General features: G+C 44.0%; 1 long non-coding RNA gene across 4 annotated transcripts in view; it reads right to left on the reverse strand.

Moving 5' to 3' along the window:
- LOC141581069 (uncharacterized) overlaps positions 1–26,816 on the reverse strand; it is a 299,117-nt gene that overhangs the window by 237,244 nt on the left and 35,057 nt on the right. For all 4 annotated transcript variants that reach the window (XR_012513536.1, XR_012513534.1, XR_012513533.1 and 1 more), the window contains exon 3: positions 4,906–5,121. This is a non-coding gene — a long non-coding RNA (uncharacterized LOC141581069). The remainder of the gene's footprint in view (positions 1–4,905; positions 5,122–26,816) is intronic.

The raw sequence follows: 26,816 nt of genomic DNA on the forward strand, positions 1-26,816 counted from the left end.
CCAAACTGGGTACAGTCGGCAGAGGCTGACTGAGCTTTGCAGGCTGGGTCTTCTCCATGGCCCCAGGCCCAGGGCTGTACCTGAGCAAGAATATGTGTGAAATCCTTCCTTTGGCATTCAGTTTGAAACTCTGTCACCAACAGTAGATCGAGGAAACCTGCTGATGGGGTGGCCACCAAGGACAAAACGAAACTTATACCTTTCAGCGGTTTAAGTGTTTCTTTCACCAGAAGGCATTTCCCTTTGGAACAAGTCGTCTTTGATTTATAAACAAAAACTTGTCCCCAACTTCCAGCTTCCCTAAGGGTGCACCCCATGAGCAAAGAAAGGGTGGTTTTATTCTTTTGTCATTGGGCCCTCCATGGGGACATAGGAGGCTGGTACAAGTCCTGTGCTTAGGCACAAAGTGTTAAGCCGTGTCCGCAAGACCAGGAGAAGGTGCAGGATAGGGAGAGGGTGTGACTGACCACAGAACTGCAGCACAGAGGCAAAGAGGCAGAGGTGGGGGAAGCCAAGTCCGCCCAGGGCAAAGGGAGGAGGCCTGTACAATGAGAGACTCAGTAACCCCACTGGCAGTGGGAACTTGTTCTGAAGTCGGCTGTTAGGGAGAGCTCCTGGAAATCCAATTTAATTCTTTTCCCCCAGTGAAGACCAAGCAGAGAAGACAGAGGCAATGCATTTTCACAGAGTGTGGCCCAAGGAGTCAGTTCCTGCCAGCGTGTTGCTGATGCCTCATTTACTGGTCACTGACATTGAGGTGAAAATACACACCAGTTGGCATGTGCACATGCATGTGCACAAAATGCACACATACTACCCCCACTTGCAGCTGGCACTGTGGGTGCTAAAGCTATTCTACAGATGCAGGGAACATGGGTGTGCTGCTTGTAAGCTGAGCTGGGAGACAAACCCATAGCACTTTTCTTTTAGAACCAGATGGAAAAGGCATTCAGGTATTGCCAGCTAATGGCACGCACACCTCATTACAGTCTTGGTCCTGTTCACCATCTATAGGTAGATGGGTCTAAAGAACTCACAATGAAAGATGTGAACTCAAACTTCAACTTCCAAATGCATATCCCAACTCTCTGGTCACAGCTCATGGTTGAGTCTTAATGAGTATGCAGGGCTGGTTACCAACGCTGCCTCTGCGCCCCTATTCAACATCCTGTACCTTTTGGCTGCTCTCAGTATTCTTCCCATGCTTCCTAGGGGCCCCTTTAGCACAAAGCTTTGGTACTTTTTAACAGACACCCCTGAGGACTATTACTGTAACAGTCATCACTTACTTTTCCAGATGTAGAATCAGGTGCCAAGGACAGGTCTACCACATGATTCTGCCTAGCGCCAACCTGCCACATCTGCTTTCACCCTATGCTCCAGGTTCCAGCCTGCCTTCATGGACAAGCCCTGGGTCAAAAGGATTTGGAAACCAAAGGATATTTCATCCCCTACTGCAGGCTGAAGGGCTTAAGGGCTGAGCTGCAACTCACTCAGAGTCTGGGGAGGCCTTTTGTGGCCTCTTTCCACCTGTTGGTTATATCAAACCCCTGAGGTTAGCTGAGTGGCTCTTGTTGACTTTTCAGAGCCCAGGGAGTTTGGAAATCCTGAGTAACTAGTAAGGAAGGAAGGGCCTTTGGGGTTGACCAGACTCTAGAGTGTTTATAGTCATAAAAGCAGGCTATGATAGCCCTGCCTGCATCTGCCCTCCTCTCCCTGGGCTCAGCAGTTCCTCTCTCCAGTGTCTTTCAACAAAGAGTGGGTCCTTGCTTCCTCTTAAAGACTGGAAGAACAAAGTCCAGAGATGTTAAGTCACTTGCCTATGATCACACAATGGAGCCCCGTGGAGAAAAAGCTAGGACCTGGGTCCCCCAACTCCCAAGCCTTGGCACCTTTTTCTCAGGCCGGCCTGGGCTTCAGACACTCCTGATGAATGTCCCTCTCTGTGAAATGGCATTGACATTGCAAAATGCACTTTATTTCGTTGGAAGGTGAAGAGTTGTCTTAAGTGACAGATCCCTAAATCTACTACACCTTCAAGTAGAGTCCAGTATGGGAAGCTTCAAACCACTGGTGTTTAAGTAAATGTACAAGCTGTTCACGTGCCCTATTCTCTTAGCTGCAACAGTGGAAGTTTCTAACGCCCCAGGAACGGGTGGGAAAACCTGGTTGTGACAAACCTTTCTCTTGTGTGCGCTCTCTCTCTCTTGCTCTCTCTCTCTCTTGCTCTTTCTCTCCTACTCTCTCTTTTCTCTTCTGTCTTTCCTCTTCCTTCTCCATCCCTCTTTCAAGTCCTTCCTCAGTAATTCCCTACAATATTTGACCAGACATTTCTTTTAAAACAGAATATTAAGGAAGTTTTTTAGCCCAAATGCAACTCTCTTCCCTGATTTTGTAAATATTCCTCTCCCTGAACATCTCACCCTCCCTTAAAGTCAGCTGGAAGAAAGTCCTAATCATCTTTCCTCTGAACAGGATGGACTACGGGAGAAACCCAAGAGTTCTTCATTCTATCATATGAATATGGTAACTCTCTGATGAAAGTGGCCCTCTCTGTTTTTCCCACTGCATGTGGCATACTCCATTAACAGGTGGATCCAGCTGGGTGCGGTGGCTCACACCTGTAATTCCAGCACTTTGAGAGGCTGAGGCGGGCAGATCATGAGGTCAGGAGATTGACATCTTCCTGACCAATATGGTGAAACACCGTCTCTACTAAAACATAAAAAATTAGCCAGGTGTAGTGGCATGCCTCTGTAATCCCTACTCGGGAGGCTGAGGCAGCGGAATCGCTGGAACCCAGGAGGCGGAGATTGCAGTGAGCTGAGATGGTACCACTGTACTCCAGCCTGGCAACACAGCAAGACTCCATCTCAAAAAAAAAAAAAAAAAAAAAAAAAAAAAAAAAAAAAAAAAAAAAAAAAGAGGTGGATCCAAATATTACCCAGTTGTAGCCAGGAAGACCAGAGAGGGTTGGACAAGCTAAAAATGCCTCTACATGAGCCAGGCACAGGAGACACCAGCCACCTATTAGGGGACTAATCAAAACTCTGTTCGTAAAATGCTCAACAGAAACTGCTGGCAACAGCACATTGTCCTTTGATTATGAACCCAGTTGTCCATTCTAGAGTAAGGAAAACTTGTAATACCCTGGTAATACAACCAACTGTTTTTGTGCAGAACTTACTCAGTTTTGAACTGAAAGCCTCATGTCCTGAGAAACTTCTTAGTCCAGGCAAACTAAGGTTGGTCTCTCTAGATCCCAATGTTATGCTGTGCTGTTGCTGCTGAGATAATCTGCTTCACCTTTTCTTACACCTTTGCAATAATCTTCCTTAGATGTGAGCAACATAGATGCATTTATCTCTTCCTGCACCCGTGAAGCACCTGCACCCATGAGGCATATTCTCCCTCCCTAGCCCTGCTCCATGTCCACCAATCTGGCTCAACCTCTTTTGTCCATCAATAATTCCCTGACTTATTCTATTCATTTTCTAGTTTGAAATATTTGCCATCTTTGCTTGGACTCTCTCCTCCATTGCCTACATGCAATTAATCACCAAGTCCTATTGACTTTTATTTCGAGATGTTTGTGGCATTGGCCTTTGTCCATCTTTACTACCACGACAATAACAATAGTAACAAAAATAAGCACCAACTTTAAGGACTAATCGGAGTGGATTCAAGAAAGAATGGAAGGAAAGGAATAAGAATCAACAAGTATATGCAATTCAGAATTTCTCAACATTATTTGATAGTGAAACTTACTTTTCACAGAATAGCTCATGGAACCATTGTTCCATGACATAAGTTTGGCAAAGGCTCATCTAACCGACAACTGGACTGTTGAGCAGAATTAGAAAGAATGGTCAAAAACATCCAGAGAAGCTCTATAATTTTATATATGATAACCCCAAGACCTCAGGGGATAAAGTGGCCCAAGCTACATGGCTCACATCTGTGAGACCCAGGCTTTGAATCAGGTACTCCTTATGCTTCACCATGCACCTCTCCCTACCAGACGCCCTGCATTCTAAAACAGTCTCCTATCTTCACTGAAGTCTTACTCGTAATTCAAGGTTAAGCTTAATCTTTAGCTCCTCTAAATTCTTTGCTAGCCACACAAGCCTACACTGATACCAACTTTGGCTGAATTTCAATAACTGTTACTTGTATCATTATGTTTGCTACCTTGTGTTAGGCACTATAAATGCCTAGTACGTGTCCTGCTGATGCCCAGCTTATGCCCATGGCATTCATCGCTAATACAACAGAACACCCTTTTCAATTGAGCCCAGAAAGAGCTTCAGAATCCTTTTCAGCATAATACTCCGGATAACCATAGCCAACCAGCCATGGTTAGCCTGTGAGATGAAACTTCTTCAGGCCCAACTTTGCTGTTTAACTATTTCATGTGTGTCTTAATTGCTCTGCCACCTTCCTAAACAGCAAAACCAATTCTTCGAATTCTTTCACATAACTGTTAGCTGCTAGTATAGTTCTTTGCCCTAATAAGTGCTCCTGAATATCAAATATTCAAATGAGAATAATTAACATTTATACAATGCTTAGTTACAGAGTACTTTCACATGCTATACCACATTTAATTAATTCTAACAGCAGCACTGGAAAATAAGTATGATTATGCTCTTTAGTTCCTTCTAGGCAGAAAGCTTCCATGGGGACGAAAGACTGTTTCTTAGCTCAGACTAGGCGCTCAAAGTAGGCGGGGCTTAGCTCAGAGTAGGCCATCAATTTGCCGAATTAAGTGTGAATTCTGAGGATGAAGAAACAAAGGCTACAGGGTTGTATAACTTGCATCAAGTCACTCCACTTTCGCTGTGCCACACCACCCAGCTAAGTCTGCGAAATATTCATGAGGTGCTTGAGCACTGAGTCCTTTACCTGTTCAACATTTGAATTCCACTGTCACTGGCTTTTCTTTTTTCCTCGTAATGAAGCAAAACCTGGTAGGTTAATTAATCCTTCTTGATGCTGGGCAGCAGTAATAGGATCAAGAAGAAAGCCTTTCTCCTCCTGCACTCCCAAGGGTGCCCGGTAGGAGCCCGTGAGGAGATGGAACACAGCCTTCACTCTGTTAATTGTTCAAGAGCAAATCACCTGTCAGCAGGAAACAGAAAAAAAGACAGTACGAAATTCAGAGTCAGAACAATAAATAACATTCAGTGCTATACCCTTGAGAAAAATAAAGCTGCCAACATTCTGTTTCTTAGGGAAAACAAAAATGCTCAGTGTTTCTGCAGACCTGTGAAATGCAGTAGAAAATACTGCAGGCTGCCTGGACTGGTCGTCTCTTTTATCAACTCAGGGTGTGCCAGCACAAACCCCACAGCCTGCACCCCTGTCCAGAGAGACAGGCACAGATATGCAGGAAATAGTGATTATGCAAATAGAAAAATTGATTTCCTAATAAGAAATTCCCTTTGGTGAAAGGGATAGAGGAGCATATTGCAATGGCCTCACGCTAGTTTCTCTGCGTCCACTCCCATACTTCTAAATTCACCCTAAGTAACTCCCTAAGGTAAGTCCCTCATGATCTGGCCTCTCTAGCACTCTCCAGCCTCATCCCTCAGGCTTCCCCAGGACCAAATTGCTCCTGGTGTCACTCCAGACACTGCTCACATTTCAGCCTCTGCTCCTTCCTGCCTCTCCAACAGGAGTGACTTTTCCTTCACCTGGCTAAATTTTCCTCTACCCTTAAGGATCATGTCCTGTCATCACTTCCCCACCTCCAGCCATCTGGAACACACTGTGACACTCTAGCATTTGCTGTGGCCAAGCAAACAGATTCCTGAGCCAGATAACCCAGATTCAAGTCTATTTTCTGCTACTTATTACTTGTCTGATCTTAGCTGTGATCTTTCTTGACTGCTGGGTGTCTCTGTTCCTCATTTATAAAACGGGATGGAGATAATAACAGTTCCTACTTCACAGAGTTGTATGAAGATTAAACTGTTTAATACATGTAAATTACTTAGCCCAATGCCCATTGTGAGCTATTATAGCCATTAATTATATTTCAGTATAATCATCAGCATATCCATCTTCTTCTTTAAGCTATGAGTTATTTGAGGGAAAGGTCCGCATCTTATCCTTCCCTTATGCCCATCACTTAGATAGTTGCTATGGTTTGTATGCTGTTTGTCCCCACCAAAACTCATGAAATTTGACTGCCAGTGAGGCAAGGTTGGGAGGTGATGCCCGATGGGAGGTGTTTGGGTCATGGGAGTTTCACCTGTTCTTCCTGCAGTGAGTTCTTCTCATGACACTGGATCAGTTCTAGCAGAAACGGATTAGTTCTCACAGAATGGTTCTTATAAAGTGAGAATACACTTTATGTTTGGCGCCTTCACATGTGTTTACTTCCCCTTTGACCTTCTAGCATGTTATGACAAAGCACAGAAGTCCTCATCAGAAGCTAGTGCTGTGCCCCTGAACTTCTCAACCTGCAGAACCACGAGCTAAATAAACCTCTTTTGTTTATAAGTTGCCCAGTCTCAAGTATGCTGTTACAGCAGCACAAAACAGACTAAGATAGGAAATTGGTGCCAGGAGTGGGGTTCTGCCATAAATAAACCTAAAAGCGAGGAAGCAGGTTGGAAATGGTCAAGAGGCAGGAGTTGAAAAAAGTTGGAGGAGCAGACCAGCAAAAGCCTGTATTGCTATGAATTAAACGTTAAGTGTGATTCTGGTGAGGGCTCAAAAGACAAAAAGATGAGGGAAAGACTGGAACTTCTTAGAGACTGGTTAAGCAGTCATGACCAAAATGCTGATAGAAAATGGGCCATAAAGGCCATTCTGATGGGGTCTCAGATGGAAATGAGGATATTGATCCAGAAACCGGAGCAAGGTCAGCCTTGTTATATGTTTGCCAAGAATGTGGCTATATTTTGTCTATGCCCTAGGGAAGGCCATACTTAAGAGCAATAATATAGCATATCTGTGGAAGGAATTTCTAAGCAGCAAAGCACTCAGGCTGCTGTGTGTTTATTTATAACTGCTTACAGTAAACTGCTAGGAAAAAAAGGGAAACAAAGTAGAAAGATTTGGAAAATTCACAGCCTGGCCGTGTGGTAGAAAATAAAAAATATTTCTCAAGAGAGGTATTAAGAGTTTGGTGGAACAACCCTTACTGAAGAGGTTGGCGCGGCTAAAAGGGAATCAGGTGTTCGGGGTCAAAACAATGGGGAAAAGGCTTCAGAGGCATTTTTAAGGTTTTTGAGGGCGCCCTTCCCATTACAGGCCCAGAAGCCTAGGAAGACAGAACGGTTTCAGGGGACAGGTCTGGGGCACTGCTGCCCTGTGCTGTCTCAGGATGATAGCTCCCCTAAGGACCTACTGCAATGGCTCGAGTGACCCCAGCTGAGAAAAAGAGATGCATGCAGCCACTCCAGAGGGTGCAAGTAGTAAGCCTTGGCATCACGTGGTATGAACTCTTCAAGTCTGCAGAACACAAGAGCTTTGAAGTATGATTTCCTCCACCAAGACTCCAAAGGATGTATGGAAAAGCCTGTGGGCCCAAACAAAGACTGTCACAGGGGAGAAGCACTGTAGAGAGCCTCTACTTGGGCAATGACAAGAGGAATTGTAGAGCTGGAGCTGTCACAGATAGTCCTTACCAGGGTAATGTCTAGTGGAGATACAGGGGCAGGGCTGCCACTGGGACCCCAGAACTGTAGAGCCACTGGCAACCTGCGATGCCAGCTCAAAAAAGCCACAGGCATATGACTCCAACTCATGAGAGCAACCAAGTGGGGTATGCCCAGCAAAGCCCTGGGGACAGGGCTGTGCAAGGCCTTGGGAGCTTACTGCTTACACCAGTATGCCCAGAATGTGGGACATGGAGTCAAAGGAGATCATTCCAGAGGCGTAAGATTTAACATTTGCCCCGATGGGTTTTGGATTTGCATGGAGCCTGTTCTATCTTTCTTCTTTTGGTGTATTTCTCTATTTTGTAATGGCTGTTCCACCATTGGGTCACGGAAGTAAATAATTCATTTTTTTAGTTTATGAGCTCAGAGCTAAAAGGAACTTGCCTTGAGTCTCAGACAAGACTTTGATCTTTGGAATTTTACGTTGGTGCTAGAACAAATTAAGACTTTTGGGTCCACTGAGAAGGAATGATTGTATTTTACCTGTAAGAAGGACATGAGTTTTGGTTGGTGGGGTGGGGTGGGGTGGGGTGGGGGGTGGGTTGGCATTGGCTAGGGATGGAACGCTGTGGTTTGGATGTGGTCTGTCCCCACCAAAACTCATATTGAAGTTGAATTACTAATGTGGCCATGTTGGGAGATGGGGTCTAACAGGAGGTGTTTAGGTCATAGGGGCTGTACCCTCATGGGTGTTGATGTCACTCTTACAACAGTGAGTTTTCACTCTTATAAGACTGGATTAGCTCTTGGAGGAATGGATCAGTTCCTGCAAGAATGGGCTGTTATAAAGCATGGATGTCCTTCATATTAGCCTCCTTCATACATGCCCACTTTTTTTGACCTTCCACCGTGTTATGATACAACAGAAAAGCCCTTATCAGAAGCCAGTGCCACACCCTTGAAGTTTCCAGCCTGCAAACTGTGAGCTAAATAAACTTTTTTTCTTAATAAAATATCCAGTCTCAGGTATTCTATTATGGCAATATAAAACAGACTAAGATAATAATGTTCCCACACACCTGCCTTCCCTCTCCCCATAAGGGTGTTAACCACTCCCCCCACATTGCTTGTGACTTGTAGTGCCTTCCTAAAGGAAGGGTACCTTGTCCATTGACATCAAGCATAATTACGTGACTTGGCTAATAAAATGTGAAGGAAAGTGACAGTCTTCCAGTTCCAGAAAGATGCTTCGAGAGGTGGTCTATGCTTTTACCAGTCCTTCCGTCCCTCTACCGTGAGAATGGCATGTCTCAGATAAGGTTGCTCCTCTACCCCAGACCCCAGATGCCAGGAAACAGCTTGGAACAGGAGTAGAACCACAGCTGGCTGGCAACCAGCATGTAAAATGAACAGGAAATAAGTATTTGATTGTAAGCCACTGGGTTTTGGGCTTGTACTTACCACAACATAAGCTAGTGAAAGCTGGTGAACACAGTACCCAATAACAGCTTGTGGCATAAATGGATATACTGATAAAACAATGAATGAGTGAGTGAATTATGTTTTCTCCAGTTCCTAGCTAGGACTAAGGCTTTTATGTACATCACCAAATCAACTAATTTAAGCATGTGTTCTTTTGATATTACTATATTGTCTGACACTTACTTCTAATATAAATACTTCTAACTAATAAGTGAGGCATGACCTTGTAGTCATTCAGACACCACTCAGAATATCCATCCCCAGACCACATACGGAAGTAAAGTAAGAGCAATATTTCTTGGCCAACTACTGTTTCAAACACTTTACATATGCTGGCTTAGCAAAGCTCCTTTGAGTATATGTTCTAGATGTGGAAACAGGCTCAGAAACCCTGCAAAGGTCACCAGACATATAAGGGGGATGGTCCAGGTGTGAACGCAGATCTGTTTGAATACAAAGCCCATGTTCTGTCTATTAAAGAACACGTGAAAGTACTTGGAGATAGCCGGGGAAACCTGGATAACCAGCAATACTGCTCCTACACTACCTATATTCCTCATCTTTTTTTTTATGTGCATGGCCCAAAATGTTAACAGTTGGAGATTCAAGTGAGGTTATTTGAAAATGCAACACCCCTGGTGGGATTAAGCAGTCTACCAGTCATTACTCTCAGTAAATGAATTTTTAAAATCAGATTATTTTCTTATCAAAAATTTAAATCTGTCCAAGAAAAGAGAAAATTCTACTCAGGGTACAATAGGAGAGGGAGAAAGTGGAAAGAGTAGCTCCCATCAGGGGCTGCTTTTCTTGGGGCTGAGCAGAGTAAATTGGCAAGCTGGAGCCCACAGACCTGACCTAAAGTGGACAGCTCCTGATCTATTTCAGTCAATTACTATTAGGTAGGAATGCCAAGCTATTAGAAGTTGGAAATCTGGACAAGTATTTGGAATCTCTGAATATTTAAATGTTGGCAACTAATTCAAGTTGTTTTCTCAATACTGTATATTCCAATCTTTTTCCCAAAAGTCGTTATATGGGTTCTGACCTATGTGTCACCTATCTGTTACTCATAGGACACTTGAGAGACTTGCATGTTTGGAAGAGCCCACATTTAGAAGGGATAAAAGCAAGGGAAGTCAGAGTATATTATAAGAGCCTTGTGCTTGGGAGGGAGAAGTGAAGGGGCAGAGGACAGTGAAAGGCAGGCACAGATGTAAGTGGAAAGTCACTGTAAACAAACTTCTTTCAATGCAATTGGCTTGGGCTGACTTCGTTCTTTCCCATTTCAGCACTGCATGAAGTAAAAGCAAACTCTGATAAGGAAAAGCCATTTGTTCCAGAATAAACTTCATTACTCTGCTAAATATCTTTACTGGATTTCATTTGATCCTAGTCATTCTCAATTCAATATTGCACTCGGCCAACTTAACCTTTTAAAAGGAGTTTTATTGATGGCGTGTTATGCAGACATTAACATTTCTTAAAAAAAAAAAAAAAAACAAGAAAGAAAGAAATAGAAAAAATTAAATTGCTTTGCTTAGCGATCTCAATTATCTGGAATAATTAGCTCCAGTCAATTCTCCAAGAAGAGCTCTCCAGAGAAATCAGCATTTGGGGAAAGGGAAAGAAAGGAGGAGCCAAACTTGGAATCAAAGCAAGTATTTGGCAAGTTATTTGGAAATATCTAATTAACCCTGAGAGTGAAGCTGACAATCAAAGCCACTTTCTTGGTGCTTAATTATTAAAAGCAAATGAAGAAAGTAAATATTCAGGGAACTAGTCTACTGAGCGCTGGAAAATAGGAACCACTTTGTGCCAAAGTACTCAGTAATCCCCAAATATACTGGCATGCATACTCCATGCCTAATAATCTCTGTTTTAGATATCCTTCCATCCCATCTCTGCTTACTCCTACTAGGCCTCTATGAGATCATCTCTAACCCACCTTTCTCCCTAACCAGAGAAAATTATTCTCCCTTTTTTGACCATGTACTCCTCCTCTTGTATATTCATTAGATATTTGTTTGCCTGCCCCCCCACCCCACCAAGATGGTAAGCATAGTGCATATTCATCTCTGTATCCCCCGTGCCTAGGGTGTCTGGAACAGAGTAGGTGCTTTATAAGCGGAAGTTGAATGAAACTACAGAGCAACAGCTTTTTATGCAGCTTGGTCTGTACTAGAAAGTCAACAAATCTTTCCTTTTCTTTCTTGCCTTTTTTCTACCTCCTCTTTTTTCTTTCTTTCCTTCTTTCCTCTCTCTCTTTCTCCTTCCTTCTTCTCTCTCTTACTCTTTCTCCTTCCTTCATTCCTCCCTGCTTCCCTCCCTCCTTCCCTCCTTCCTTATTTCATTTTTAGGTTCTACCATTAAAGGTATTGATTTCAGAGCTGCTGGGTCCAAACAACAGTGTTCTCTTATGTGAGTCTATTGTTTTGACTTGTGATTGACTTTCAATAAGCCAATGCAAATTTCAACGGAGTGGGTGCAGGGGTAGCCTGGGGGTGCTCCATGCACAATCCCATTAGAAGAGAAGTTTCTTGATTTGCAGGCATGACTCTTGGGCTCGCAGTGTGAGAAACTTCAGGTCCCAGAAGAAGAATTGAAATAAGAAGAAATGATGCACAAAGCATTTGCTAATGTAACTCTAGGTTATTTTTTAAAACTAGCTTCTCACTGTTGGTACATAAATCAGTAAAGCCGTTATGGAAAACAGTATGGAATTTCCTCAAAAAACTAAAATTAAAACTACCATATAATTCATCAATTCCACTGCTGGGTATATAGTCAAAAGAAAGAAAATTAATACAGCAAAGAGATAGCTGTACTCTTATGTTTATTGCAGTACTATTCACAATAGCCTAGGTATAGAATCAGCCTAAGTGCCCAACAGACGAATGGAGAAAGAAAATGTGTATACACACAATAGAATATTATTCAGCCATAAAAAATAATGAAATCCTGTCATTTGTAGCAATGTGCGTGGAACTGGAGGTCATCAGGTTAAGTGAAATAAGCCAAGCACAGAGACAAATAGATTCCATCTTCTCACTTGTATGTGGGAGGTTAAAAAGTGAATCCCATAAAGATAAAGAGCAGACTGGTAGTTGCTGGAGGCTGGGAGAGTGGAGGGAAGGGAAAATGAAGAGAGGCTGATTAATGAATACAAATATATAATCATATAGAAGAAATAACATCTGGTGTTCAATGGATCAGCAGGGTGACTATCATTAATATTAATCTACTGTACATTTAAAAATAGAATGTGTGCCCGGTGTGGTGGCTCACGCCTGTAATTCCAACACTTTGGAAAACCAAGGCAGGCAGATTTCTTGAGTCCAGGAGTTTGAGATCAGCCTGGGCAACATGGCAAAACCCATCTCTTTAACAAATACGAAAATTAGCCAGCATGGTGGGGTACGCCTATAGTTCCAGCTACTTGGAGGGCTGAGGCAGGAAGATTCCTCTCACCTGGGTGGAGGGGAGTCCAGCCTGGGTGACAGAGAACCTGTCTCAAAACAAAAAATAAAATAGCTAGAATGTTTCAAATTTGAATGTTCCTAGCATAAAGGAAAGATAAATATTTAAGGTGATGGATATCTCAATTCCTCTGATTCGATTACATGAATCTATCAAATTATCACGTACCCCCAAAATACGTATATCTATTATGCATCAGTAAGAAAAGTAGCTTCCATACTTGCCTTGAGGACTATGCCAATCCTGGGGGCTATGTGTAGAATATTTATCCCCAGACTCTGCACTGAATCTTGAAAGCTGCCTAAGAATTCGCCTGGTGAAGAAAGCGTAATGTTCTTTCTAAAGGAGAGACCAGCATAAACAAAGGTGCAAGAGTAGAACATCATGACAGGAGTAGGAACTCAGGTGAGGTTTTGGTTTTCTGCAGAATATTGGTTCTCTGCTATAACATGCAAATAGAGAGTAAGAAAGAAGTGAGGCAGGTAGTGTTACAGTAGTCATTGCTAATTTCTGAGCTTGGATGTGGCTGTTAGTTTGAGCCTCAGGGCACACCGCCTGCTGCACTTCCATTCTCACTCAGGTGTCTCACAAGCATATTGAATTGTTATTCGATTCGTACAACTGATGCTTTATATTTCTCCTAAGCTTTCTTCTCCTCTTACCATTCTGTTAATTGCACCATCAATTCTAGTTGTCTAAGGCAAAATGCTTGGAAATCATTCTTGATCCTCTTTCCCTCTCTCCCATATCCAGTCCGCCAGTAAATCCTGAAGCCTTGGTCTCCTAACATTTCCTGCAACTCCACATTCTGCCCCACTTCTATGATCACTGCCTTCATCATCTTTTGCCCTGGACAACAGCCACCCCTAACCCCTCACCTCCAGCCTTGCTCACTTCAGCTCCAACCTTCCTACCTATCGCTCCTCTGCCAGCATGTTCAGGATAAGGTTCAAACTCCCAGACATGCAGGTAAGGACTTCTGAGCCCTGGCCTTGCCTGGCCTTCTACTTGATCTCTGTCTACTCACTTCTACACTGCACTTTCCACTTTGATAAATCTGAATGCCTTGGAGTTCCGTGACACCATATGCTGTCTCTCATCTCTGTGACTTTGCTCCTGCTCTCCCCTCTCCTGAACCCTCCTCTCACTTTTCTTCTGCTGGCTCTTACTAAACTTTCAACACTCAGTTCTGGTATCTTCTATTGCAGGAAATCTTCCTTCAAAGTCCAGACTCCCCTAGTGCCCTCCTCTGTGCTCCCGCGCCTCCCTGTGCACATTCCTGCCCTTTACTCCCACCACATACTGGTATTAAGTAACTACATGAGATCTGCCTCTCCAGGCTCTGGCTTCCTCAAGGACAGCTGCCACCAGGTCCTATCCATCTTTTAAGTCCAGTTCTTAACGTGGTGCTTGGCACTCAGCTGTTACACATGTTTGTTGAGCTGCACTGCAGGCCGGACCCTCTGAGATGACTCTTTTGGCAAATAGAAAAGCTCAGCCTGAGCCAAGATGTGCCTGCCCTCACACAACAAAGGAAGGTCCAGAGAACAGCCAAGGACTCCAGAGAGCTCCAGAAAGTTTTTGCTGTGTTTTGTTTTAAAGACAGATTCTGAAAAGTGGAAAGCATACAGGCTATAGAGTCCAAACATATCTGGGTTGAAATCTTAGTCCTACCACCATTAGGTAATATGGTCATTGGAGAGATACACAATCTCTGTGGGTTTCAGGTAAATTATCTAAAAAATTAAGATTGTTTGTTTAAATGGAAAAAAAAAAGTTTTCAAAGCCCCCAGCACAGAAACTAGTACAATGTAAGTGCTCAACACATGTCAGCTTTCTCTTGTAGCCCTCATGTTTCTGGAGAAATAGGAGATCTCCATGGCCTGGAATAGAATGACTTTGGTTGCTAGAAACACAAGATATTGTTTTCTACATGCCTTAAAATCTTATCATTTTAAACTATAATTACTAGTACTAATTGGCTTTCATCTATCTATTAAGTACCTATTTTATGCCAGGTACTATGCAAGATCCTCAAGGTCCATTTCCTCACTTAGCCTGTGCAATGGTAGTGATGATAGTGACAAAAGTTAGCTCTTATTGAGTCCTTCACTATGTGCTAAGCACTGCTCTGAGTCCTCTCTAAGCATTAACTCATTCAGTCCGCACAATAACTTTAAGAGATAGTGTATCCCCATTTTACAGATGAGAAAACTGAGTTTCAGAGTGAAGTATTTTGTTCGAGGTAAATGTTATGGAGTAATGCTGGGACTAGAATTTGTCTGCACAACACCAAGGACTCTAATTTTTTTACCTTGCTATAAAGTATCTTCAGTGTTGTACATAGTTTTATTAAAAGTTAAGATGGTAGCTTTATTTTAATACCTTTCCTTATAATGCCTTTTCCACTTTTGGAAACTTTATGTTGCTCAAACAGCAAATAGTATATGGGGTAAGAGAAACATTAGCTTATTTTCAGCCTCAAGCTGTTGAATGAGATCACTGGAGTCAACTGTAGTGACCTACAAGAGAGAGACTATTTTGTGGACTGTGTCTTTTTTTTTTTTTTTTTTTTTGAGACGGAGTTTCCCTCTTGTTACCCAGGCTGGAGTGCAATGGCGCGATCTCGGCTCACCACAACCTCCGCCTCCTGGGTTCAGGCAATTCTCCTGCCTCAGCCTCCTGAGTAGCTGGGATTACAGGAACCCGCCACCATGCCCAGCTAATTTTTTTGTATTTTTAGTAGAGATGGGGTTTAACCATGTTGACCAGGATGGTCTCGATCTCTTGACCTCGTGATCCACCCACCTCAGCCTCCCAAAGTGCTGGGATTACAGGCTTGAGCCACCGCACCCGGCCGACTATGTCTTTATTACTGACAGATTGTTGTGGCAATATCTAATATTCAGTAACTGACTTGTAACGTACTTACCATACTGAATTGTACTACTTATATGTATTGAATCATGAATTTGCTTTTATGAAGGTCAACTCTTTGGTCCCAGGCGCTCTGAAGACCTAGAGGTAATTGCTCATTCAGCAGGAATGTACTGAATGTCTCCTAAATCCCAGGCCTTATGCTAGTCTGAGGATTCAGAGATGATTAACTCACTGTTTCTTCTCCTATGGTACCCACAGTCTCATCGGGGAGACTCACAAAGGAATGGACTTCACCCAGGGTGACAAGTAAAGTTCCCATCTTCAAATCCAAAGCAAGGCTCTAAAGTCTTGGGAGTGTTCTTAGTTCATTGTCCAGAACTCCCTGTTTCATTTTACCTTCAGAAATGCATTGGCCTGAAGAGCCTCATCCTGGCATGGTGGAGTAGTTTGGGACAGAGTAGACTCCCAATGTAGTTAGAGAGCACTGAGGACCCCTATTTCTATGTGGACTCTCCCATGGCTGGGTCTCCTCAGCCTTAGGTGGGAAAAGGGCTGGCCTGAGGTCCTGCTGCTGCTGAGTCTGATCCTCCGCTCTTGCTAGACAGGGAGTATTTTCCTCCCCAATAACGGTGTGTCAGGCTGAGCTTCCTGCACCATCCTCCCATGCAATCTCCCGAGCACAGCATCGACACTTCAGATGGACTGGAAGGCCCTGAGCAAATATTGGCTCTTGGAAGGTTAATAATTTACAAATGAACTACAGCTGATAAAAAAATTAGGGCCTCTGCTGCTGGGATACAGTGCATGACATGCATACAGCCAGGCTTCTCCAGTGGGGAACAAAGTGGCAGGCACTGGCTGGCTCCTTTATAAAGGTTTAGAGAGGTGGGCTAGTCCTTATTCTTTCCCGTGGAACAACTGGAGTTGTGGGGAGCCTGAGCGTGTGGTCAAACCACCAATATTTCTTCTGTACACAGAAGTCCAGTGAGTTGCATAAGCAGCATGCTTCTCCCGGGGGCAGCTTGGTGGGCTCCACTCTTCATGCCAGGAAGGACATCAGGTTGTTATTCAACACCACAGGCTTGCCACACCATCCCACCCACCTTTGCAAACCACTTCTCTACTGAGACTTAGATCCCATTGAATAAGCAGGTGCCTATGTTTGATTCCCTGCAGAGAGAAGGAAACAAAGCCCACTTTTTAAAGCTGTTTGTGATTCCCTGGGATTTCGGTGGGCACAGAGAGAAGGGAGCAAGATGAAGCGGAGGAACAGAAAGAGCCTACAGGGAGCAGCCCATGCATTTAGGAGCTGGGAAAGGAACCCACAGCAAAAGGACAGAACCAGAACGATTCAGTGTGGAAAAGAGGTGGTTTAGAAGAGAGAGGGCGATGACTGTGTTCATCCTAAGGATTAGCATAGCAAGGAACAAACAGAGAAGGTTCAAGAAGATGAAATGAACTTCTGCTTCAGGAAAGAAATTCCTAGGTTTGGACCTGAAGAGATTGTTAAGTTGCAGGATGGGTATTTCTATTCCCTGCTCTACTCCATTGTCTGGGCCAGTACATAAGGAAGACAGATAAACACAAGAGGATATTTAGTAATTTTTTTCAGGTGGAAGACCAGAAACTCTTCTCACATAGTAGTCCATAAAAACTATGCTAAGAAGAAACCCATTCTGGCAGTGAGAAAGTTTGATTGTACTGTTCATCATCCTCTTCTCACCCTGCTACCCAGCTGAAAGTAGAACCCAAAACAGCACACGCATACCTATACTCACACACACACACACAGGACATAATCACATTCACACACACACTCACACATAATTAAACTCACACTGCACACACACCCTTACACTGGCACACACTCATACTCAGATGTGCTTACACTTGCACATACACTCGAAAGTAACCATAAACACAAGTGCTCACACTTGCACGCACACACATTCTCCCAGGTGCAAACACACAGACAAACTCATACCTGAGCCCATCTGGAAGGGAGCCAGGGGGAACAAATGACCATGCCTGAGCCTGGGGAGAACAGAGGGAGCCAGGCAGGGAGACCTGGTGGGAGGCTTTCAGTCCTGTGCTTCCCCACATCTGCAATGTCCTTCGTGATCATATCCACAAGCTTCCAGATCTTACCCATATGTAGGTGTCCCCAGCCAGAGAGGCTGTTCAGCCCTTGTTCTCAGGAACTGCCTCCACAGCACAAAGAGGGGTCTTAGCAGCCGTGTTTCTGGGGCTAGTTCCCCTGGCCATAGCTAATAAGTTTACCGATGGGACTCCTGACACTCTACTTGATTAATCACATTAGATCTCCTAGAAACTGAAGGTTTCATCAGAGAAACAAAGAATGTTTGGCACTGAATTACACTGACAGGGAAACTCTCAGGGGAAGGGCCACAGATTCCACCACAGGATCCCTGCAGACCTCTGCTTCTCACCCCTATCTGTTATTTGTTGAGTTTTTTCATGGGTTCTGTCAAATCGCAGAGTCTGCTGCCTGTGACCACCTTTTGTTATGAAAGCTAGATTCATTCTATTTACAAAAATTAAAAAAAAAAAACTAAAAATATACCATCCATTCTAATTCTATTCAAATGTCCACTCCTTCCCATGTCTCTAGCTAGAAGCAATCTGTTCATCCTCAGACATTCAAAAGCATTTTTATGGCCTCATTTTCTCTCTACCACTCATTTCTTTCTTACCTTTAATAGTAGATCATAAGCTCCTTGAAGGTACAAGCTATATTTTTTTGGTTTGTGTGTTTGAAATAGGGTCTCGTTCTGTCACCCAGGATGGAGTGCAGTCGAATGATCACAGCTCACTACAGCCTTGACCTCCTGGATTCAAGCAATCCTCCCACCTCAGCCTCCCAAGTGGCTGGGACTATAGGTGCACCACCACAGCTGGCTAATTTTTCACTTAAAAAAAAAAAATTTAGTAGCGACAAGGTCTTGTCATGTTGCTCAGGCTGGTATCAAACGCCTGAACTCAAGCAATCCACCTCAGCCTCGCAAAATGCTGAGATTACAGGTATAAGCCATCACACCTGACCAGAAGTCGTATTTTATTTATCTTTTTAGCCCACTTAGCAATTAGCACAGTGCCTTCCACACAGTAGTTTTTGATAAGCATTTTTTGTATGAATGTGCAAATGTATGATTGAATACATGAGATAATGAATAAGTGATCTCAGGTGATGGTCAGTATGTCTTTTACTTTTCCCCCAGGAATTTATGGGGTCATGATCCCAGAAGCTGAATCTCCTCATATGTGAATCAGTTCATCTTGTGTCAACATACATTTGTTGACATCAACCCTGTGCCAGACCCTGTACAAAGAGGACACAAAATGAGTAAGACATGGACTGTCCTTAAGAAACCCATGATCTCATTGGACCAAGGATGGGGGTCGTGAATAAGGCAAAGGAACACAGCTCCCCACCCTGTTCCCCCTGCACACAGCCCTGTACACCCTGTTCCCAGGAGCAGCAGAGGTAGGAAAGTCACAAGTTGTACATCTACCCCAATTTTGCAACAAGAAAAAATGACTATATTAAAAGCCATTTCTCAAGGCTGAGTAAGATGTTTGTGACGATGGCTGGCAAACTCATTTCAACATAAATATCACAGCAGATAATATACTTCAATATAAGTGATGCATCTGCCTATGCCAAGATGCTCAGAGTGAGTAATGCTCCTCCAATATGGGCTTTGAAAGATAAACAAATTATGGGCTGTAATTACCTGACGTTTGATTTTCCTTTTTATGAGATTTTCTTCACTCTCATCACACTCAGGGTGGGAGGATGGAAGATACAATTGGGACTTAAAGAGGGGAAGAAGAGGGTCTGCTCTCTCAGCAGAGAGGTGGATGCCAGATAAACAGCTCCTAAAGAAGGGGCTGGCGTCTCTGTCGCTCTGGAATGAGAGGAAAGGCTCAGCAAGTAGGAAGATGTACGGAAAGGGGAGAAATTAGACAGGAGAAAGAGTGGTGATTTCTCAAGTGTTCGCATTTTTAGAGGATGCCTGCGACAAAAAAGAAATTCTCTTTCTCTGATGCATACATAACACATAAAGACACAACACAAGCTATGCAGACAGAATTCTACGTCTCCAAACTCTCCCCACTGCAGAGCTCAGGTGCAGATTCGCACTCCCTAGCCTACTGTGGATCTTGAATTTGACCCTTCTTCCTTTCTGAAGGCAGCATTTCTCATCTCCCCTCCAAAGCTTTGCCTTAAACTTCCCTTTTACAAACCCTCACCTCCTGATAGGCTCTAATCTGCCATCATCAATTATTCCTCCAAAATGTTTCCTCTATGGGCATGTTGTTAATATTGGTACTTGACAATTAAACCTCTCCTGACACATGGGACCAGATTCTATTGCATCTGTGGCTTCTCCTGAAGGGTCAGAGAAATATTTCAAGATGGGAAGGAAGTTTGCCATCAAAAGATAATAATAAATCAACAAATAAGAGGGTCACAGTGTAAGGTAGTAATCTCTAGATTGGACATCAGGAAATCTGAATTTCATTAGAATCTTCACTGTTTCTTATGAAAGTGATGTTTCTTTGCTTCAAGTCAATTTTCTCCTCACTTAAAATGGGAATCACCGATTTGCTTTAAGGATCCAATGTAATAATGTCCATAAAATTCCATGTCACCTTCTGGGTTCCATAAATATTTATTTCATCCAAGCCTCCTAAGTCTGAATAATAAAGGGCTATAAATGTGCTCAGCATTCTTTGTTGCACTTTTGGAGGTCTTTTCACTTTAACAACATTTTCCAGAGGCAGGCAAGACTAAAGCATTGCCTTATTTTACTGATGAGACATTGGAGGAATTTAGGGAGGTTAAGAGACTTGCCCAGGGCCACGTGGAGATTGAAAACCTAGATTCTCGAACCTTTCTGTGGTCCTCAAAGAGAGCATACTTACCTGGGAGGGTCAGGTCAAAAGGGAGTCCCCTTTATGAACTATTTAGAAATTCTTGACACTTCTGAGTAGAGAAGCAGCCCACTTGGCAACAGAGCTGTGAATCCAGCTGATATGAACTCTGGCCTTGAAGAAAATGAGCCAGCTGACACATAATGCCAAAAACGCAATGGGTGAGATCAATGGTCTGAATCTGAAAAAAGGCGGCAGTGGGGTTGGCGGGAGAGTACTATGCACAGGGAGAACTATGCATGAACTTAGTGATAAATGCATTTGTTTCCTAGGGTACCACAAATTGGTGGCTTAAAAGAACTTATTCTCTCACAATTCTGGGAGCTAGAAATCCAAAATCAAGATGTCAGCAGGGTCATGTTCTCTCTGAAGGTGCTAGGAAAGATTCCTTCCCTGCCTCTTCCTAGCTTTAGGTTATTGCCAGCAATCCTTGGTGTTCCTTGGCTTGTAGACACTTTGCTTAAGTCTCCGCTTCCCTAGGCATGGGCGATCTCCTGGAGTGTGTCTGTTTTTGTCTCTTCTCCTCTTTTTATGAAGATACCATCTTACTAGATTCATGGTGCACCCTATTCCAGAATGACCTCATCTTAACTGAGATGGCCATTAATTAAGTAATCAATTGAATAATTAAATAACTAATTAAATAGGTCATCTGCAATCACCCAATTTCCAAATAGAACCACATTCTGAAGCTCCAGGTAGGACGCGAATTTGGAGGGGACACTATTCAACCCAACACAGTAAGAAAATGAGAGCCGAGCTGAGGAGGAAGACTGAAAACCTGAGCAAGAAAGCCAGGGGAAGACGGAGACTCCGAGACAGAAGACAGACAAAGTAGAGAGTGAGACAGAGACCAGAGGAGACAGAGTGAAGAGATGGTAAAGGAAGAGATAGAGAAGGGTGCTAGTGAAGCACAGAGACACAGACCCCTGCACACACTGTGTGAGAGACACACAACAGCTCTGTGTTTAAAGAATTTCCCCCAAATATGCACCTTCTCTCCCACTAGATGCCCAGTGGGCAGCCCTAAAGCTGATACTGGGGCCTGAACTACACTGTTGAAACTGATCCAGACATTCTCTTTGGGGTTAGTAGACGGCCCCAGTAAGAGACACCAGTTGGTCAGCTGGCCCTCACATGCCTACTTCCATCCATGACTCTGGCTCCAGGGGGTTCCAGTTTTCAATTTTAGAACCTTGGTGATTTTTTTTAAACATCTTTTTTTTCAAAATGCCAATTTTAAGATGATGTTATGTCTGTTTATCTCCTACAGAGAAGAAAATGGGCCACTTAGGAGATGTGATGATGACAGTTCCCCCTAGAGAAGCACATGTTCCTAGCTTCTGGCAGGCTGCTTGGGGTCAGACTGTCCCCATTTTTCATCCAACCACACCTTATCCATTGTTATTTTTCAGATCCCATGTCTTGGTCTTTTCCAACTTACTGACATTTCCCAAAGATCCCCAAAGAGGTACTAGCCGCTTTAGTTTCAGCCAAAACACACACCAGGAAAGAGGAATCGTAAATTAACAAAGATCTCCAAAAAGGTACTAGTCACCTTAGTATCAGCCAAAACAGACACCAGAAAAGAGGAATCATAAATTAACAGCAGGAAGAAGGCATTGGGGCTGGCAGAACACACGTTTGTGTGTGTGTGTGTGTGTGTGTGTGTGTGTGTGTGTGTGTGTGTGTATCAAAGGGAAGTTTTTATGGAGAAATAGGTGAAGATAGAAGGACATCCATCCATATAGAGCAAGCCATTTCCAAGTTATGGGGCTCTAGAACCCTCTTTGTCATTGGAACAATCACTCATTCACTCAGAACAGAAAGTCACATAGGACAGCCAGAATTTATGAGCTAAGATGACCCCAGTCTCCCCTTGCTTTATTTTCTTTTGCCACATTAAAAATTTAGTGAGTTTGGCTTTAGGATAATAGTCCCCACTCCTTCTCTATCACAGAAACCACCATTTAAAAAGAGAAAGCCATAAGCTTGCGGGTCTTCCAAGGGAAATTTCCCATACCAGCCTGACCTGGCCAGTAGTGTGATGGGACAGATCAGTGAAGAGGAAGAGCCCTCCACCGGCAGGAGCATCTTATGGGCTTCTGGGCTCCCCGGCCCTCTCACCTCCCACAGCAGGAAAGCCAGTAAGTGCACATGCCCAACTCCAGGGACAACCACAGAAAGAGCAGTGAGTTAGGAGACATTTCTCTCACATGGCCACACAATAGAGTATATGCCTTAACTGTCACAGCAGCTGTTATTTGTTCATTGTTTCTCTTAATCATTCATAGTTTTTTTTGGTCACCGCACTTACAGGGGGCTATGTTAAGTACTGAAGGTATCAAGATGAAAAACATTCAGTCCCTAATTTTAATTCAAAGCAAGAGCAAAGCAAGAGAAAGGAACCGTAGGGGCTGAGTGCTCAAGGTCATAAACTATAAAAGATGGATTCTCCTACCTGAAGGCAGGCTTTCCCATTTCTGCCACAGGACTGCAGGTGGCTGTAGGTAAAATCACGAGTGTTTGGGACCTCTTCTAACTCTGGGTCTCTCCTATGACAAGTTTCTAGCCCCTCCCTGGTGACCTACTGACTTAAGACTCCCTTAGATGATTCTCACAATGAACTATGGCACCCTAACCAGTGGGCAGAATAAAAGCCTCAGGTCAAGGTGGTAAGAGAAGTCTGGAAAGGACTGCAGATGTGGAAGTTCGCAGAGGGAGGTGGTTCTTACTGACTCCCCCAGGGTTCTAGGTTAAAAGAGAAAGGACAGACAGCCCAAGGATATGAAACACAGTCAAATAAACCAACCAAAAAAGACATGAATGTTAAGCAGAACTAAGTAAAATCTATGATTACGCTATGGACTCATAGTTGTTTTGCTAGACAGAATATTGCTTGACCTAAGAAATACCTAGCCTGTAAAGTTTTTGTTTCCGATATATTCATGTGGTGATGTCCTCTTTTAGCATCGGATCAACGATGCTCTTATTTGAAAGCCTCAGCCACTAACTGTGGGCTTGTCGTTTGCCATTCATTCCCCAACTTTCCCTTGCTCTGCTGTGTCTTTCAGGGATGACGAGGCCCTCTTGCCAGCTGGTGTCTGGGTAGTTCTGTCAATGGTGCACTGGTGGCAGCCTGGGGAAAGACGAGGAGGAAGGTCAGGGTAGTCATTCCTTCCTTGCTTTGCCTCAGGCCATGCCTCTGCACTGCGTCAGGTAAGCTCCACGTCCACTAGACAAAGCGAGATTGAAGCTCACATTGGTTAGCCTCAGCCTCCTCCCACTGTGACTCCAGTCCATCCTCCGACCGTGAATCTTTGGGTTGCTTCACCATTCTTCGGCTTTTCAGTTTCCCCATCATCCACCAATCCAATTCCTGATATCCAATTCTCTCCATTGAAAAATCTAGAGTGGTTTCTTTTTTCCTAAGGGAAACTTAATACATTCTGACTTGTTTAGTAGCAAAGTAATTAACTAGAAGGACATTAGGTCACTTACAGAACTGCCAGGAAGCAGCAGGGTTATGCAGCCAGACACAGAGTGAAGTTCACTCCACGGAAACTACAGCAAGGACTCCTCAGCAGCCGCTGCAGGTCATCCACCGTGAGAACTCCACCAGCTGTGACACTGAGCTCACCTCTGCTGCCCTGCGACACTCACTCCCAAATAAAGTTCGGATTGCTCTCTCTGTCTAACTGGTTGAGTCCACGTCATTTTCCCCACCCTAGCTTCAGAAGACTGGAAAATTGAGTTTCCAGTCTTTGTTAACAAAGTACAGGTCCACATTTCAGTGACATTGTAGGGTCAAGAATTCTTCAAATATCAGAAGGAGATCAGATGCAGAAGAGCCAAGAGAAAAGACCAGGAGGTAGAGGCTGAGTTTCAGCCCTAGGGTCAGCATGTGAAGAAGAGAATCTTTCTAGGATCATTGTGTTAAAGGCAATAGAAAGACTGGAACTCTGGGTGGGAGCTCTCAGTCTATGAGTATAGTCACAGGGCTTTCTCAGTACCCTTCAAACTGATAATGGGCAACTACTATTTACAACTATAGGATAGCACAGCTTCCTACCCAAGACTCAGTGTCTCCCTCTCTAGGAATACTGACCAGATTTGGGATCAGTCTTGACCCTAGCTAGAGAGAACTTAAGGAATCCCTGCCTTCTGAATCCACTCTGAAATTCCACATTGATTCCTAAGACGGTTCTTATTTCTGGGAACTAGGTCCCTACCTTGTACCTCTGACCCAGCTCCTGGGTTCCTGTACTTCTTCCTGGAACCCTGCTGGCTCTTAGGAACAAAGGTACTACTTAGCATCCGCATTCAATCCCTCTGAAGTTTGGGTCTTGCCTCAGCCCAGCAGTTTTCATGACAAGGTCCTGTTTGTCTACCTCCAGATTTGATCTTCTTCTAGTTGCCCCTGCCTGAGCACAGCCAGCCTGAAATTCCTCCTGTTACCTGCTCTTAGAGGCAGCTTGACATAGTAGCACAAGGGTGTATTTCAGTCAGTCAGATCTGGGTTTGAACCCCAGCTCTAACACTTGCTGCTTGTATGAGGTTGGTGGGCTTCTGTACTTGCTGTTTCTCTCGTGGTCTCAAACTTCAGTATGTAACTATCTAAGTATCTGCCGCCCTGTTGTGTTTGTTGAAAAGACAGATTCCTGGTTTCTATCTCTTAAAGATTCCATTCATTAGGTTCAAGGGGATTGAGATGCAGGTGGTTTACAGAACACACTTTGAGAATCACTGCCCCACCAGGTTTCCGAGTCCTGTCCATTCTCAATGTGGTTCTGTTAGTCAGTCAGTCAGCACTTCCCAGGGTTCAAGTGGGCAGGGGATGTGAGTAAGTATAACTACATCCTCTTATGTTCCAGCTGGAGGCTCCCCTTCACCCAGACCTCCTGCATTAGAATCTTAGGATAAAAATGGAGCTGACATATGCAATTCACCAAAGATCTACATGTATCTGTTACACAAACCTCTTGTTCAAAAGCCCTACATTACTGCTTCAGTACCAGATTTGACTCCAGTCCCCTTCCTGCCATAATTCCCCATCTCCCTATCCCGTGTTCCACTCATATCCTTAGCTTCCCTGTAGCCTTACTTAAGAAGAGGGCACCTGCTGTTGATAGCTGCCACTTCAATGAGAGTTCCCTTTCAACAAAGCTAAGTCTTTTTTTATTCCCCAAGAATTTATCTGTATCCATTTGGCAGGAGAGTAGATTCTATTATGATCATTACCCCTATGGACAAGCAGCCAAGATTTAATATCTGTTGGTCAATAACCGCTTTCCTAACTAATAGCTCTTGATGACCATCTAGAGGAGAGTGTGACCTTCTTATCCTCCTGGTCCCCTTTTCTGGCACTCACATTTCCTGCAAAATCTGGGGACCTTGATGCCCACATACCTAAAGAACCCCCTTCTCCCAAGAGAGCACATGGCCCCTGTAGACAGGGTGGGGAAATGGAAGACTGAGCTCTCCGTCTTCAAAGCCCAACTCATGTTTCACCTCCTCCATGAAGCCATTCCTGATTCCAGTGCCCTGTGCTACTTTCCCTTCTCAGATTTTCTACTGAGTGCCATATTGTACAGCTTAGCACTGGACTGTGTCCTACTCTGGAATGCTCTATGTCTGTTCTTTATTTTTATGTTTTGCTTATATGTCTTGCTTATCTAGCAATATTGCAGACTCTCTTAGAAATAAATCCTGATTTTAGACTTTCCTTGAAGAATCAGGGAGGCAGAAAGAGGGACAGATCAAGGATCTGCTCAGGGATCTCACATTGGAGTGGGATGGGGGATGAGAACATTGACCTGCCTGTGGAGGCAGAGTCTTCAGGCATCTCCCTCCAGGGTGAAGCTGACGTACAGTATTAAAAGGCTGTCATCATCTCCAACGTGACTCAGGTCACAGTTGCTGGAGGAAGACCCACTGGTCGGAGGAAGGAAGGGCAAACGACAGAGCACAGAGAATCCAAGTCGCTGTTGGTAAATACCAACAAGCAGTCATAATCCAAGGACTGTCCACTATCAGCAAGACCCAAAGGAATGGACTAGGGCATGATCCACCACTTTTGTAAATCCAAGAAGAGGCAGGATAGGGGCCCCAAGGTGCCAAAATGGAATTTTAGTTAGCCAGCATTACAGAGACTGAGCTCATAGGCAGGAAAACCATCAAAATTAGAGAGTGGAGTTATTGAGACAGACACAAAACAACTGTCTCGGAGGCTGGCTCTGCTGAAACCCTCAGCAGCCTCTCTGGTCCTCCTGCTCCAGCCCACCACCTCAGGGGTGTCTCCAGGCTTGAGAATTGACTCCCTCTCTCTCCTGTGCTGAGCTCTGAGGCAGGTTCTTCTCTTTGCATCCGATCCCAGCTATCTTCCTGCCTGGTTCTGTAAACTGG

This window comes from Saimiri boliviensis, chromosome 14 (assembly GCF_048565385.1).
Source record: "Saimiri boliviensis isolate mSaiBol1 chromosome 14, mSaiBol1.pri, whole genome shotgun sequence".
Taxonomy (NCBI): domain Eukaryota; kingdom Metazoa; phylum Chordata; class Mammalia; order Primates; family Cebidae; genus Saimiri; species Saimiri boliviensis.